This window comes from Eleginops maclovinus, chromosome 23 (assembly GCF_036324505.1).
Source record: "Eleginops maclovinus isolate JMC-PN-2008 ecotype Puerto Natales chromosome 23, JC_Emac_rtc_rv5, whole genome shotgun sequence".
Lineage (NCBI taxonomy): Eukaryota > Metazoa > Chordata > Actinopteri > Perciformes > Eleginopidae > Eleginops > Eleginops maclovinus.
Window position 1 is genome coordinate 6,716,270 of NC_086371.1, and position 15,845 is coordinate 6,732,114.

Sequence of the window (15,845 nt, forward strand, 5' to 3'; positions counted from 1 at the left end):
TGACAAAATTATCAGTTTGGAAAAACTCCCAAAAATGCAGAAACACAAAAAGCACTTTGGTAGTTAAGGGAGGGCTTTGAAAGGATTACAAAAGACACTCTGTTTATAATGGGTAAATACCCATGTGATGTGGAAATGTTTCCCCCTATTCTCCTCATCTGCACTGGGTCCTTTATTATGAATAAGCATGAATGTTTTACGAATGATAAGTAGTCCAATATGCAGCCAAACTACAACACTCTCTTTTTGTCTCTCATTGAAATGTCATGAGAGGACTAAAGGAGGACTCTTTATTGGACGATGTTGATAATATTGTAATACTAAATAGCATTAAAGAGTACATGTTAGGACTTCTCAGATATGACTGCAGTGTTGGGTAAATGAGATTTTCCTGTGTTTACTACACATTTAAAAAGAGGCTCTGAAATTGCACTAGTGAAGACGATTTTCTGGCCATCAGTGAAGTAAAAAAGTGATAACCATACAGCTGGATGCCTAAATATTACATAGAAACATGACTTTACCTAGACTGAACTGTGGAAAACCAGTGTTGCACAATATTTAATATTTATCAGCTGTTAGTATGTCAGGCAAAATGTTTTGTTGCTAAATGAAATTAAAATCTAAACATATATCGGTACTTTAGGTTCATCTGAAAAAGCTTCTGTATAGACAAGCACCTGATGATTGTGTACAGGAGGCACAATTTTAATAACTGTATTTTATTAAGACGTGATCTTTCATGTGTGAAATATTTTTTGTCTAGAGCCAAGATTGTGTTCATCGCATTTGTTTCTACCTGTCAAAGCTTTTAAAGTGGGAACCATCGGTACTGGCTGGTGTTTGTGGAACAAATTAACAACACTACAGTAATTGTTCAACCAAGACAAGTTCCTTTATATCCCCTCAGATAGTTCACCTGAGGTAACTCCAAGAAAGGCATTACAGTACTAACCATCAGCCCCCAACACGGCTTCCAAGACAGAGTGAGCCTGAGAAACGGCTAACACATTCAAGGAAAGCAGCAGGCGCACAAATTACCCACTCCCGACTCAGGGAGGTACTAACGAAAAATAACAATACAGGACTCTATCGAGGCCCTGTAATTAGGATGAGCAAACTGTAAATCCTTAAAAATGTACTCATTCAAAATGATTTTCAATTTAAAAATGGACATATCAATCAAGTTGGTACCAACGTATCATAGTTATCTTTTTACAAATATTTAAACCAATGTAATTATGATCCTGTACGTCTCTTGATGAGCTGCTGTTTCAGTCATGACAAAAAACAAAAGCACTACAATATAATGCAACTTAAAATGCTGTTTCTTTTTAGCATCGAAAGCCTTTCATATGCACAAAGAATAAGGTTAGAACACGTCAGAAAGCAGTGAAGGTGAAGGTATAAAAATGACCAATGCCAACGCTAAGACATGAGAATAAGAAAATGTGTTTGTGTTCGGAGGTTTTTCAGGCACCTATAGCCAAGTGTGAGCCCTGTGGTAATTCAGCAGCTCTCAGCAGGTTTTCCTCAGGGAGGAGCTTATGTGGGCAGTGTGTTGCAACGTGTAAGTGTGTGTGTGTGTGTTTGGCAGCATTTCATTTGAGTGTTCTGCTGACCTTGGCATACTCAAGATTTCATCCCAACGGTGTCTCATCCCCCTCTCTTGTCCTTCCCTTTCTCCTCATCATCTCACCCATACTCCACCCCAAACACCCTCATAGGATGGTGCTATTCTCCTCTCTCTGTGTAGAGAAGCCAAAATGATCCTGCAGATTTAGGAAAGAAATGCGCCAGGATATCGGCCTGCCACCTTAATCATTTGTCACATGGCCGCGATTGAAACCGACAGGGTGGTGGTTAGGGTGGGAAGACTACAGCCACAGCCAGCTTGGATGCAATCATTAAGACGGCTCTGTGTTAAAAACCCGAATGGCTGTTTGACTTTTCCTGTCATCCTCGTTTCTGCTGGCTCATACCTTTCAGAGTAAACCATGCTAGAGATCTCATTATCTCAAATCATGGCTGTCAGAGAGCTGGAGAAGCAGTGAATGGCAGATAGTGTTTTCTTTCTCTACTTGTTGTTTTTCTTTTCACTTCAAACATAATCTCATTAAATACAATAGACCTATTAAACTTTAAAAAATATATTAAAGTTGAGAAATGCAATGTTAAGTATTTAGGAATGAGCAGAACAAACCAAAGCCTCCCTCTTTGTTAGAATTCTAAAACATTTCACACAAAAAGTAAACCTTCCACGGTAAGCACGACTTGTGTTGCCTTCGAAAATGACAGATGTATGGGTCTTTAAAGTTGGATTGCATTTTGCTACACGGAGAAATATTTCTAGTATTTAATGTGCTTCAGGTTGACAGCAGTAGAAACTACCTTAAACCACTGCTGCTAGGCTTCCTATGGGAAAAACAACAACTGAAAAGGCAATTCAATTGAAATAAACACAAGTTATGTTTGTGATGTCTGGGAAATGCAACGGCAATGACAGTCCTGATACATGTTTGAATGTGGACAATATATCCACCAATGCTTTTTTCACAAAGTGGATTGGTGAAGGATTGTATGGAGTCGCCATTCACTACACGGATAACATTGTTCTTTTTCTTCTCCTTTCTTTACCTTCACCGGTGGTGTAAGGCAGCAAAGTAGATTTACTCAAGTACTGTACTTAGGTGCAATTTTGAGATACTTGTACTTATACTTGATTATTTCCATTTTATGCAAATTGGTACTACTTGTGTCCGATTAAAGAAATCGGACACATCCTTACTGAAAACGATGCAGAAAATACTTCTTTTAACTTGTATGCGCTAAATGGTCAGACACCTTCATACCTAAAACATCTTCTAATCCAAAATTGCCCCGCTACAATACTACGCTCCCAGGGTACAGGTCTCTTAGTGGAGCCTAGAGTCCGCAAAACAAGATCAGGAGTCAGAGCGTTCAGCTACCAAGCGCCTATGCTCTGGAACCAACTTCCTGTTTTAATCAGAGAGGCAGAGAGTGTCCAAACTTTTAAGACTGCGTTGAAACAACGTTTTCGGTTAGAATTGGCATGTTTTATGTATTGTTATTTTCTTTTGATGTTATCTTCTTTTATTTTACTTTGTTATTTTTATTACATACACTATATTGTCTTCTTTTACAATGTTGTTGTTTGTTTTTAATCTGTAAAGCCCACTGAGACAAACGTGTCTCTCATAAGTCATTCATGCTGCTTCTCCTTACAGAACTCTTCTCCTTTTTTGTGTTTCAGACTGAATCTTCGTAGGCACCTATCCTCTCCCCTGGCAGAAAGCAGATATGTTATTTGCCTCTTTTCCAGTATGGTAAGTTGATCTTTCATGTCTTTTTTAGTATGAATAAATGTGTTCCTCAGGGAAGAAACAGCAGGGCTTCATGCATGAGTCGTTATAGAATATTCTTAGTAATTGAACAGGCACAGGTCAACGAGTGCCAGACACTATCTGCTTGGAAAGGAAAGCTATTCGGGAAAAAAAATATTGGGGGGAATGCATGTGTAAACCAAGATGATAACCCTACCCTTTTTTCGCCTTCCTTTTCTTGTGTGTTTTTTTTTTTAAATGTTCTGAGGGTAGGGACACAATTCAATTCTAACAGTGACGTGATTGAAAGAGCTTCTGGCTCAGATTCCCTCTTGAATATGGTAGTTATAAACTCACCCGTGGATGTATTGATGGCTGGTAAATCCGTGGGAGGCTTTTATTCTAAACATGCGAGCAGAACTCGCTGTTCTTCTCACATGAAGCTTTTTTGAATCTGTCAACACATTTGAAAATAACATTGCTTTTGACATCGCTTTTGTCAACTCGGTATTATAAATGGAACTGGTGATTGCAAAAGATGACGTGTGACACACCTCTTGAAGGTTTTCCATCTCGGGCACTATAGTTTAACGTCATGCTGCAGGATAAAGAACAGTTATAGTAATCATTTTTATATTGTACATCACAGTGTAGTGCACAACTATTTAAAAACTCTGTATTTGTTGTTCAAGAACATTCTCAAAAAAGAAGATTAAACACTTGCAGCCCCGGGGCTAAACATGGGTCTACAAGAGTTGGTCAGGGTGTTTGCAGCCCTGGGGCGCACATCCAGAATCATTAAAGCTGTTCCTTTGTACCAACCCTCTGTCATTGTGCTTAACATGATAAGAGCAGCTTACAGCTCCATGCCAACCACTGTGCCCATTCATCAGGCCCAAATTGTACTGGTGAGGTTAGACGGGAGGACATGGCACAGTGGGAAGAAGAGCAATGAAGCATGATGTAGCCAATTATTACAGAATGTCTTGTTAATCCTTTTTTTAAAACAGTTTAAGTGGTAACAACATGGATACTGTTTTTCATTAACAAAATGAGCAGGATGTTTAATTTTAATTGCTAATACCGCTAATCAAAAAAGAGGTAGAAATGTTTCCTACGGTTTATGTGGATCCAGTAAAATCCCAATTGCTGTGGGGAAGCAGACGCTGCTGTTACTGGCCGGCAGTCACTCGTATTGCGATGACAGTAAAAGTGATCTATAACAACTGTAGCTTTTCAGACAGCTCTGACAGCATATGAAATGCTAAATGGAACAACGTATGGACGTGCACATAGTTATTTATATTTATCCTTTTAAATCACATTTGAAATATGTTGTTGCTACTATATTGGACATGGCACGGTAGATTGGTGAAAGGCTCAAGGTAGGTTGGATCTTGCTAAATGAATTATGTTGGTTGATATACACCCTACACATGAAACATTCCTAGAGTGAAAGGTCAACTATTTGGAATTTGCTATAAATGCTAAAAAATATGTGTTTCCCCTCACCATCAAAAGATACTTTTATATGAATAATATGAAAATAAATTAAAACAAATACAATAATTATTCATCATGTGCGATTAACTGGGGATGTTTTATTAAGTCTGAGAACTAATTAATTTAAAATGAAGCCGATTTTGCTGAACATGCTCATGTTATTAATCTGTCAGTACCTTAGGTTTTTTGGATCTTTTGGATTGTCCTGATGTTCATTTTTAAGATGTGATTTTGTTCAGATATTTACTTCAAGGGTATCAAATAAAGTGATATGTTTTTTTTTTAATTACTAACATAGATACAGTATAGACCTTTTTGAAAATGGATTTTGTGCACACAGATAAAAATGTGGAGAATAGCTGTTAATTGGATGATCTCAGTAAAACCCTTTTAATTATATTAAAAGATGACTTGCTGCTAATGACCGTTCGATGCCGTTTGATGTCTATTTCAAATTATATTAAATGTTTTAATAACTCAAATACCACCATCTGTTATACGACTATATAAAATGTTGGTTTAAATTGCAACAAAGCCTTTTTGAATTGAATAATTTACTCTCGTATCTAACCCTTTCTATTGAAGAAGCAGTTAAAATATTATTGCATATTTGTTCAAGAAGTTACCTCATCACTATAGGCTAACTTGCCTTAAACATAGGTTAGAAATAGACATAGACTGGCTTGTCACAGGAACTGAAAAGCTGGTAGCAGATACCAAGGGGTTTATCTACATAACAATTAACATGAATCCTCAAAGTATTCAATGAAAGAATAGCAAAAAACGAATGTCATGTCTGTTGCAGCCCCAGAGAAAATGTTAATCTGGCCGAAGACCTGGATGGTCTGGTGTAGTGCTCATTGAGGGCCATTTCTGTCCGTGCAGTAGCCAGTTCGCCAATTAGAGCGTTGTAGGTGGATTGAAGGGGGTTTCAGACAGCGAGTGGTAACTGCTGTGGCTGCCACCCGGCAACATTGATGTTCTGTATTTTGAATCGGCAGCAGCAGGGCGCAAAGCCGCTGCCGGCTACCTTGGATCCTGCCAGTCTGTACACCGCAGGTAGCTGCCACCCACCTACTGTGATCTCATCATGCGCCCTAATGGAGCGTGTTGTAGCTTAAGATAAAGGAAATGGTTAGCAATACGACACAATATTGCTAACTAGGATATGAATGTTTTTTTTTGTCGTGGACCAGATACTCAGATGTCCTCTGCTCATAAAAGGTATATTCTGATACAGGAAAATCAGCTGTAGGGTTTCTCTCGCAGTTGCTACTTGATGAACTCTGAGTGCAGCGGCGTATAGCTGTACACGTTCGGAAAAGTGTCAGGCCCTTTTCTCTTGATGCTGCTGTCCTCGGTATAGCGGCCAGAAGTACATTGGCCGTCTAGTGCAAATGCAACTAAGCTGTAAAATGTTTTGTTCTTTAAATGTGAAAGAGTTGTCTTTCTGTGTCACATCTGTTTTTAATGTGTCATCTTCTGGACACAATATATTCACTTTGTTAAAGACATTTCTTTATTAAACAGAAGTGTTATGTGACATTTGTTTTGGTTTTGTTGTTTTTATAGTTATTACTTAGGTGAACCTTGAATTTATACAAACTTGACTTCAAAGCTGAGAGCCAGAAGCCCTGAAGTTAAGAGTAACATGTTTTAATTGTTAATCCTGTTTCATGGATTTGTCTTGCTGAAAACCCCCATTGTTCTGGTTAAAAAATTAAAATATACTGAGGTCAAACATGTGTTAACTAATTGACGTACTGTTAGTATTTAAGCACAATACAACGTAATGATGCAGAACTTACTGCATTACAAACTGCATTCTGATTGATATTTAGTTCCCACTGCTACATAAATTAAGAACAATACTCCACCCGTTTGCATACCCTTAATGTTTTCTGAGTACTGGCAACTGTTTTTAATAATATTTTGCTCACACATGACATTTTACTTTGAAGCGGAGTGTTGTGCTTCAGAACTACAACTGCTACACTTTGGTTAGGGGTTAGTATATTGGATTGGAATCAGTCCTTGCTTGCTGACAGCTTTACTGCAGTCATTAAAGTGTATTAAAATATTGCAGATTCCTGTTCCCAGAGAAAATGTAGTCTTTCGGTGTCTTGAGTATTTTTATTTGTTTTCAATCACAATATCGAATGTAAAATCCAAAATAAATGGTGACATTTATATACACAGTTATCCTCTCGGAGCAAAAATGGACTTGTGCTGAAGTGATATATTTTGGATGCTTTACACAAGTTGTCTAACTTATCTCATCAAGATCTGATAAATAAATATGTGGGCATGGCTGATTAGGTCCAGTTTAAGTACCTTTTTCAGGAGAGGTGAACTAATCAATACTGACATTACTTTCTAAATAGGGGGTGGTGTGATTCTCGCTTCAAAATAATCGAAGAGCCTGATGGCCTGTCTCTGTCTGAGAAACACTTGTTTTACATTTCCTACAGCACTGAGATGCCCCCGTTGTGCCATGATGCATGATGCAACTTGTTATTCTGTCTCTGCATTGGCACACATGCCTTTGTGCACTCAATGAAAACCAAGATCTTAACATTTTTCTCTGAGATGGGTTTAATGAAACCCTGGGCACAGGCAAAAAGGCAACAGCCAACTACAGACAGGCCTGTCTGGTGCTGTAATCCCGCCTGAGAAAACAAGTTTTGTTATCAAAGTGGATTTATTATCTCTGCACTGCGGTGAAGACAATACAACACACAACTTCAGAGAAACTTTCAAAGGTCGGTTTCCTTCCAAAGATCAAAGTCTGTATTAGGTATTACATTTGCAAGATGCATAGTCTCATGGGCCCATCATAAATAAAGATTAAAATGCATTTGATTTTACCTTTTTCATTGTTTTTCTACATCTGAAACCTTGGTGCTTATCTTTGAGCCCAACATCGATGATACAACCGTTTGATGCCACCTGCTACATACCTGCTCCTTCAAACTAACGTGTTGCATAAGGGTTTCTCAACACACATTTCTCTTTCTCACCAACAGCCCAGCTGCAGCTGTAGAGCACAAGTTGCCTCATCAGAAGCTATTCTGGGTAGCTGGCAGTCATCAGCATCAGGTGACGGGGTGAGAAGGTGGCAGAGCATAAAAAGATGCATTAGACAGGCTGCAGGTCAGCACGACACTTGAACAGGGTTAGACTTAACTCGCAGCTGTGAGCACAAGAGGGAGGCGGCACAAGGGAAGAGGACAAAGTGTGATAGTGAGAGGGGCAAAGGTGGGACAATGTCAAAAGAGGTTGAGATCATACATATCCTTGATCATTTACTTTTTAAAGGTATATTAGAAGCCTTTTTCTTATAGCAGATAAAATGAATGTTTACCTTTCTTAGTGTGCATCATCAGCCACCTGAAATCAGTGTTTGCCAAAATACATTTTATAGATGAAAGTGCAGTTTGTTGAAAGCAGGTTTGAGCCATTCACAGTTCTCAGTAGTAACTTACGAGTGAATGTGCAAGAGAAGTGATTATCGATCTCATCGGTTTGACATGGTGAAATTTACAGCTCCCACTTGCTGTTGTTTTCTCTCAGACGTTAGAGCTGCTGGTGCTGCAGTGTCTCTCTGTGCCACTGACAGAGAGCACGACTCTCTCGCCTATTGGGTTAGAGGCCTATGTGTAGATAGCTGCTAACGTATACATTTTTTGCCTAAGTGATAAGGAAGTGGCGGCACATTGTGGCAACACAGGGGCATTGTGACAACATCATCAATCATGGCAGACAGTTACTGCTGAGACGGAGATGATGCATTCTTTGTTGGAACTTCCGAAATCACCCACTGAGACACATTGCAACTGTATGGCTGTTATCACTGTATCACTCATCTGAGAAAATATATCATCAATTCAGCAGATTGAGGTAGACTAGCGCAACCTTTGCATCCTACTCTCTTCATACTGCATCAATTGTGTTTAGAATGTGAAATTGATAGACTGCAGGCCATTTGTCATGAGTGATCTGTGATATTTTCATCACAGGTCGTTCAGCTATCTCCCTCTGTCTTTTTAATGCCAGTCCATTTGTATTCCCCATACTTGTGTCGCTTTTTGTTGCTATGGCAATAAGGGAGGTTTGAAAGCCTCAGTACTGAATGGATGACTTTTGATTGACAGGGTAATGTTCCAGCAGAAAGGCAGGGAATAAATATCAATATTCAACATGGATTAACCCTCCTCGTAATGTACTCCTGGATATCTTCTGCTGTGGACATCGGAGGAGAAGCGTTTAACATTATATTTTGAAGTTTGAGTTAATTGAAGCACATTGTTGAGGCTTTATTAACAATGCGTACAGACTGGAGGGCAGGTTTGATTAGATTAGGCAAATTAAATTGAGTTTTTCACATACAACTGGCTCAACCAGACAATAAGTAATAGATCATATATATAAGGGCACAGCTTCCTGAAGCACTGTAGTGGAAGAGTCCTGTGAACTCATTTGGTAAAGTGTTTTTCTTTAAAAAACAACAAACTGCTGTCATGAAATTCCATTATTTCTATTGATTAGCAAACTCTGAAAGAGTTGTTATTGTCGGTAGAAGTAGTTGCAACACAAAGGAGAATTCACTTCATTTAGTTCACCGGTCTTGCAAATTACTATTGCTGCCTTTGGCTTCCTGTGCAGTTTGATGTTTTAACAAGTGAAACAGTTCCGTCAATGAACTCTACTGCATTGACTAGAAGTACCTTAAATAAGATGTAAGGGCATCTCACTCAGCCGTCTAACTTCTCAGTCTCTGGAGCCATTGTTCTGCGTCTCATTTCCCCCAGTATTGATGTCTTTAAGTGAGCTTCCAACGTGCCTGGAGGGACTGGATCCTATATAGATCCTTTGAAGGGTGTTGGGACACAGCTAACTGGTGTAGCTCAAATATAGACACACAAAAAGTTAGTACAAGATTTTTTCGGAGGGGAGGGGTGAATTGATATTGTTAAAATTCACTCAATCAGAATCGAAGCAGACTGGTTTTAACATTATCTTTGCTAAAACTATACAAGAAACAAAATACAATTTAATGATTTACATTTTCTATACTTCAACTTCAGCTACATTTTCTAAAAAAGCAAAACCTGACAATATAAGAGATATTTTAGTTGAGTTTTTCTGTGCATTCACAATCCTAACAGGAAGTTCAACCACCTGCAGTTAATGGTATTTTGTTCCATTGGTAGTTTATTTCATACATGAGTTCTACTGAACTGCAGGGGGAAGATAGTCTTTTCCACACAAGAAAGTCACTAATGATGTTTGTGTTTACATGAGCGTGTCACTGTATATTTGATACCTCGAGACAACATTACTGCTAGCCTCTTCTCTGCAATGATCAAACAGCTGATCCACTCTGAGCAAGTCCACCCTCCATCCATTTCTTTCACTGCCGCTCATCAACACACTTGTCACGGACACGCATTAAGCCGCCCTTGTTCCAACGTCTTAGTATTTGTTGCAACGACTTGTCCAACAAATTGACATCTTTTATCAGACTTTTAGAGGACAGCTTTTTACTTCTTTCTTCTTTAAGTTTCATGTTTGTGATAGTATGTCTGATTCAACTCCTCTTTATCAGGCCTATACCACATTTAATTTGTATGGTGTGTGTTTGTTAATAAAACTAAGAGTAAGTACTAAGAGTAACTAAGAGGTTTTTGCGGGGAGCCAGTCATTTTATCTTGAAGTCACTGAAATGCTGTGCAAACTGTGGGTCCCTGATTGGCCCCCATGAGGTAGCAATGGTCAATATCTCTGGTAAAGAAGATGTGTGGGGACAGAATTTAGCTTTAGCCTAAAGGATGAAAATGCATTTTTTTACCGAAGGAAAAAAAGAAAGAAAAAGGAATACTGGGTACCAGCCGGGAGACGGTTCACTATAATGGACCAAAAAAAATGGAAACAAAGGAAAAATCAATAATGTTGCTCTGCAGCATGGCCATGCAGGGAAGTGAATTGAAATAGCTTGTAGATGGATAGGTGTAAAGAGTCTCTGGAACAAAGAAAACAATGTGTGATGCTGGCCTCTCTTAAAAGCTGCAGAGTATTTCTGCCAGATTGGTCCTTTTCTTCTTCATATCCACATGATTGTTAATCATGTTTCTATTGAATATAACTGAATGGGCTGCAAATACAAAACTGTGTAAAATTACTACTATTTTCTTTCAAAGCTTGTATGCATCGGTTAAAGTCATTTAAATAACGCTTCTGATTGCAACCCTGTGGCCTTTTAGGCTTAACATGGGCACCAAACTACCACATGACGTATCCCTTTATTGACTGTATGTCACAGTGTATACTTAGGCTTTCCAATGCGAGTTCAGATTAGTTTTCGCATCCCTGCTTGCCTATCGTTCTATGGTGTGTAAACCATATTCAATTCATTCAATTTTCTCTTTTTAGTTAATTCATCATTTTAGAGTAGTTAATACCAGAGGCACAGATGTTGGGTTAGCTCAAATGAGGATGGAAGGAATATGCTACCACCTGCTTTGTCACTCCAACTGGATTGAATTCAGAACAACTACATTCATAAGCACGCAGTGGCAATCTGGCACAGGCCCGATCTCAAGAAAACAGAATGGTCTTACCCAACTGGATAAGGACTTGCGATGATTACAGAAGAGAAGGGCTCAGATAGAGAAGCTGTAGAGTGCTACAGAGAGTGTAGGCAGCTGGACTGCAGTAATTAGTCAGCAGCTCTCTGCGGTTAAGGGGCAGCTGACCACTGGCTCTGCTTGCTTAAAAGAATGGCAGAGGTTCCTCCCTGTCTGAAAAATGACTGTGATTAACATCAGCAATTACGTGAAGAAATATCCCCCTCCTATGTTCTTCTTTTTGACAATGAAAAATGGAGTGCGTGTTAAGTGTAGATAGCTCAGTTTACTCAGAGCACTTTCTGAAAGCCCACACAATAAATGAGAATAGGCTCACTATACATAGAATCTAGCATAGCACATTTCTGTCAAATAATAGACACAACTGCTGCTTCATTAAATTAGCTTTGATAAAGTAGTATACAGGTAACAAAGTGAGGGAGAGGCAAATGCATCTGCTGTTGAGACACAATGTATGTTTTCCATAAATATGACCTAAGAAAACAACAAGACAAAAGTATCAGGCGGTGCAAAGTCATTAAGATAACTTTATCTATTTGAATATTATTATACTACATTTTATTTTTACTTTCTCTACAGTAAACATTTTATCGGTGCACCTATCCAACCTAACTTTTGTGAATTGACTCTCTGATCTCTACATTCGTGTAGGCTGTCATTTACGCTTGAGCTAATGAGCTAACCCCTCAACACCTTGTGAATTTGTTGATGTTTACCTCCTCAGAATTAGGAAAGGCGGGGAAGAGAGAGTAATATCCGCATTAATGAGCATGTCACGCGAACAGCAACTAATTATAATGACGCATATGGGGCCTCATTTGGTGTTGGTGTCTGCAGCAGCAGCAGCATCAAGGCCATTCGAGTGCCGACTGAATTACCATAGCAGTCCCACTGAAAGTTCCTCTTGTCTGAAAATGTGCGTGTCAGAGAAGGGAAGCAGAAAAGCTTTACATTTGTTTTTCCTTTAGCTTGTACCACAGAGGGTTAGGGAGAGCATGTTCCTTTGAGGTGAGCCAGAAAGGCTTTTATCGGCTCTTGTGTGGGCTAACCTGAGATTTCTGAGATCAAGCCAGTGTGTTGGTTCTACTGGTAATGGGGCTCTTACTGTAGTGATCCACCAGAGAAGATCCTGGCTCAACAAAGACTTTGAAAGTATTGCAGGAACAAAGTCACCTATTCACCATAGATCATATAGACTACACTTTGTAGCAGAGAATTGTTGCTCCACAAGGTTAATGCGCTTAACATCAACTTTTTCTAGCTGTGGTTGGAATTATGTTAGTGAGTAAAACAAAACTGTCAATTCAAAATAATCGTTTGAACAGTGCATCTGTAGTTTGCACATCCATTGACCCACTCTATGCTATAATGTGGCAATTTAAAAAAACATTGTCAACTGAGTAGGAAAATGACCAGATTTTCCATTTATGTTTGACTGCATTGTAACATGTTACAGTAGCTAAGCCCGTGTCCACTGCTAACGTTAGGATATAATCTTTTAATGTTGTAAATAACTAAATAATTAACTTTGCATTTCACAGGTTCGGGGTAGAACATGCCATGCTGTTTTCAAACGTGTGAAAACATGGATTACTTGCAATTGAAATGCAGAGAGTATGCATTTCTATGAGCAAATGTTGGTGACATGGAGTTTGTGTGCCTTCGGGAATGACAGGCAGTCAGAGCCTGAGAGACAAGTGTATTCTAATGAGGGCGGTATATCTAAAGAAAAGATTAAGTGGAAGAAATATAGGTGTAAAAACAGAATGAGTAAAGATATGCAGTATATTTCCAAACGGATCTTCAGGGCACTGAAACACGTGAGCGTGCCACCGTTTCCTATGATGTGTCATTAACTTAGGCCTTATTAAAGCTGTTTGAATCAACGTGGCTGAAACTTAAATATGAGGGTTGGTTTGGTTCGGTGAATCATCACATTACTAAAACAAGTGGCCTGAGGCAATTCAGAAGATCATTTTTTACAGGTCAGACAAACTTTGACTATATCATTATTCTTTTATGGAAAGTTCAGTTGTTAAATATTTGTAAAGAATCAAATCCTCATAGCAGCTGTTACATTAGTCATAAGTATTATGGGCAATTTAGCTGACAAACACCTTTTCACAGAAGAGCACGGTCAGGAATAATCATGCTTGTCTGGATAATGAGTTAATGACAATCCAAGATGCCCTGGCAAGGTGCTTTATACATCTCTAGCAAGTAAAAGATATCATCTGAAAGCACCACATTCTGAAAGCTGTAGGGCACCATTGTTGGTTAATGTCTTAATCTCTGTATTACTTACATAGGAGACTTATATGGCCATTATTGTTTTTAGTTACATGGTTTATATTTTGATTTACTATCTTGTGTATCATCTGATTTATTAGTTAATGTTCTGGTACTGGCTTTTGTTAGTTTTACAGCTGCGTTGATTGTATTTCATCCTGTGCTGTAAACCCCCTCTATCTGCATGGTAGTGTCCTGTTATATGTTCCTCTTTAATCATGATGGTACCACACAGAATGATTTTGGTAAATACCGTGTTCAGCAAAGTCAATAACTGAAATCAAACATAATATAACAGGGGAAGAATCAATGTGTTTCCTTCCTATAATTATGAGAACTGGAGCCAAGCCTATTGGCTTTCAGTCATGCTGACTATTGATTGTGAGGGCCATAATTTACTTTTGTCCCAAAGCAAGCTTTTCACCCCATTACGCTTTGCTCATGGCTCTTTGGCCAGGGCCAGTCTTGGTCTCCATCATCATTAACACCTGCCCGCTCATTAAATTGAGCAGCCAGACAAAGGGACTGACATTATAGATTCCATCATTGCTCTTCACATCACCCTGGATAATGATTTGTGTAAAGGTCTAATGCAAGCTGAGGTAAAATGCCAAACGGTGCCAAATTGTCCTAGGATAGTGCAGAGGAACAAGTGTCAATATGTCAGATCTTTTCACTGTTTACATAACTTCTAAAGCACCAACCCTTATTACTCAATTCAAACTCAAGTTGAGGACTGGTCTTTCAACTCATTTTGATGTTTTGAATGTCTCTCAGTACATTGTGTTTTTCTGTCTTTCGGGCCTTTTGAGATACAGGGGGCTTTTATCACATTTTTGGCTTTTATTTATATTTGTCTATGTTATAATCCGGCAATGGCAGTCCCCTAATTTAGCACAATTCACGTCAAAATCCACCTCCTTTGCACATTCGTCTCTGTTGGAGCATTGGTGGACAACAAACAATTCAATAACGTGGGTGCCGTCTCTTCACAGTGAATGAATTAGATTTGTCATCAGTAGACTGAAGCGTTGTACAGTATACCACAAATAATCCTTTAAAAACATTGGTTTCTTTCTCTGGCAAGGGTCTCATGGAATTAAATAAGCCTCTGTGGCCTCGATCAATACATTCTTGTCTGTTAAGCATCCCTTCCAAAATGGAAACCAATAGCCTGAAGAGGCACCGACACACCGGGAAATAAATTAGGGTCCTCATCTAGATGGACTTGTTATATCATTCAGCGGTTGGATAACAGACTATCTCCAGGAAAATCAGTAGGGAAAGGTCAAGTTAAAGAGATTACAATTTCTCACAGCCAAGTCGTCGGCTCAATAAGTGCTACCTCTTGTTAACATGAAACAAGTGCAACAGAACTTTTTGTGTTTAAGGTAGATTTGAGACATTGCTGTTTAAAAATATATATGAAATATGGGGTTGGATATTTACGGTTGCAGACGTGTTCACTGCGTAGATGAATTCAACAGCAATTTTATTAAAATGTTCCTATATTTGCTCTCAACTAGAGACAGGTTTGAGCGTTTTCATTTTCTTTAGTGTGTGGACACACTGGTTAATACAGCACTAATATAGCTTACCAGCTGCAAATGAGTAGTCTCAATCAAAACTACGCCTTGACTTGACGAACAAACGCTATAAGATTGAAGGGACTTGTAAATCAGATATACAGTATGGTAAAGAGGTTATTTATTTTGCTAAAGAATTAGCATGTACTTGCCAAGTAAGAAGCAGAATAACAGGAGGCTGATTCCAGTTAGCAGGTACCAGTGAATGATTTAAAAGTCTTCTTGACTTTTGGTGCAGTGAGGATCCAATCCCCTATTGATCCTGAAAGTGTCAAGTTCTTGTCAAGGAGACCTACAGCACTTCCTGATGCAATGCTTCTGCAGGGACTCTGTGTGAGACAAATGGAAGAGAAAGGAAAAGACAGGGAAACCAAAGTTAATATGTTTAATGCTTGGGGAATAGAAGAGGAAGGGGAATATGTCTATAGTATACCATGCAAACAAATGTAAACCAACAGCATTGTTTGTTGGGTTGG

At 38.8% G+C, this 15,845-nt stretch overlaps 1 protein-coding gene across 6 annotated transcripts in view; it reads left to right on the top strand.

Moving 5' to 3' along the window:
• The window catches only part of lingo2 (leucine rich repeat and Ig domain containing 2), a 380,843-nt gene that overhangs the window by 225,739 nt on the left and 139,259 nt on the right, over positions 1-15,845 (top strand). For all 6 annotated transcript variants that reach the window (XM_063875967.1, XM_063875968.1, XM_063875970.1 and 3 more), the window contains one exon: positions 3,275-3,347. The gene's annotated coding sequence lies outside the window, so the exon portion shown is untranslated. The remainder of the gene's footprint in view (positions 1-3,274; positions 3,348-15,845) is intronic.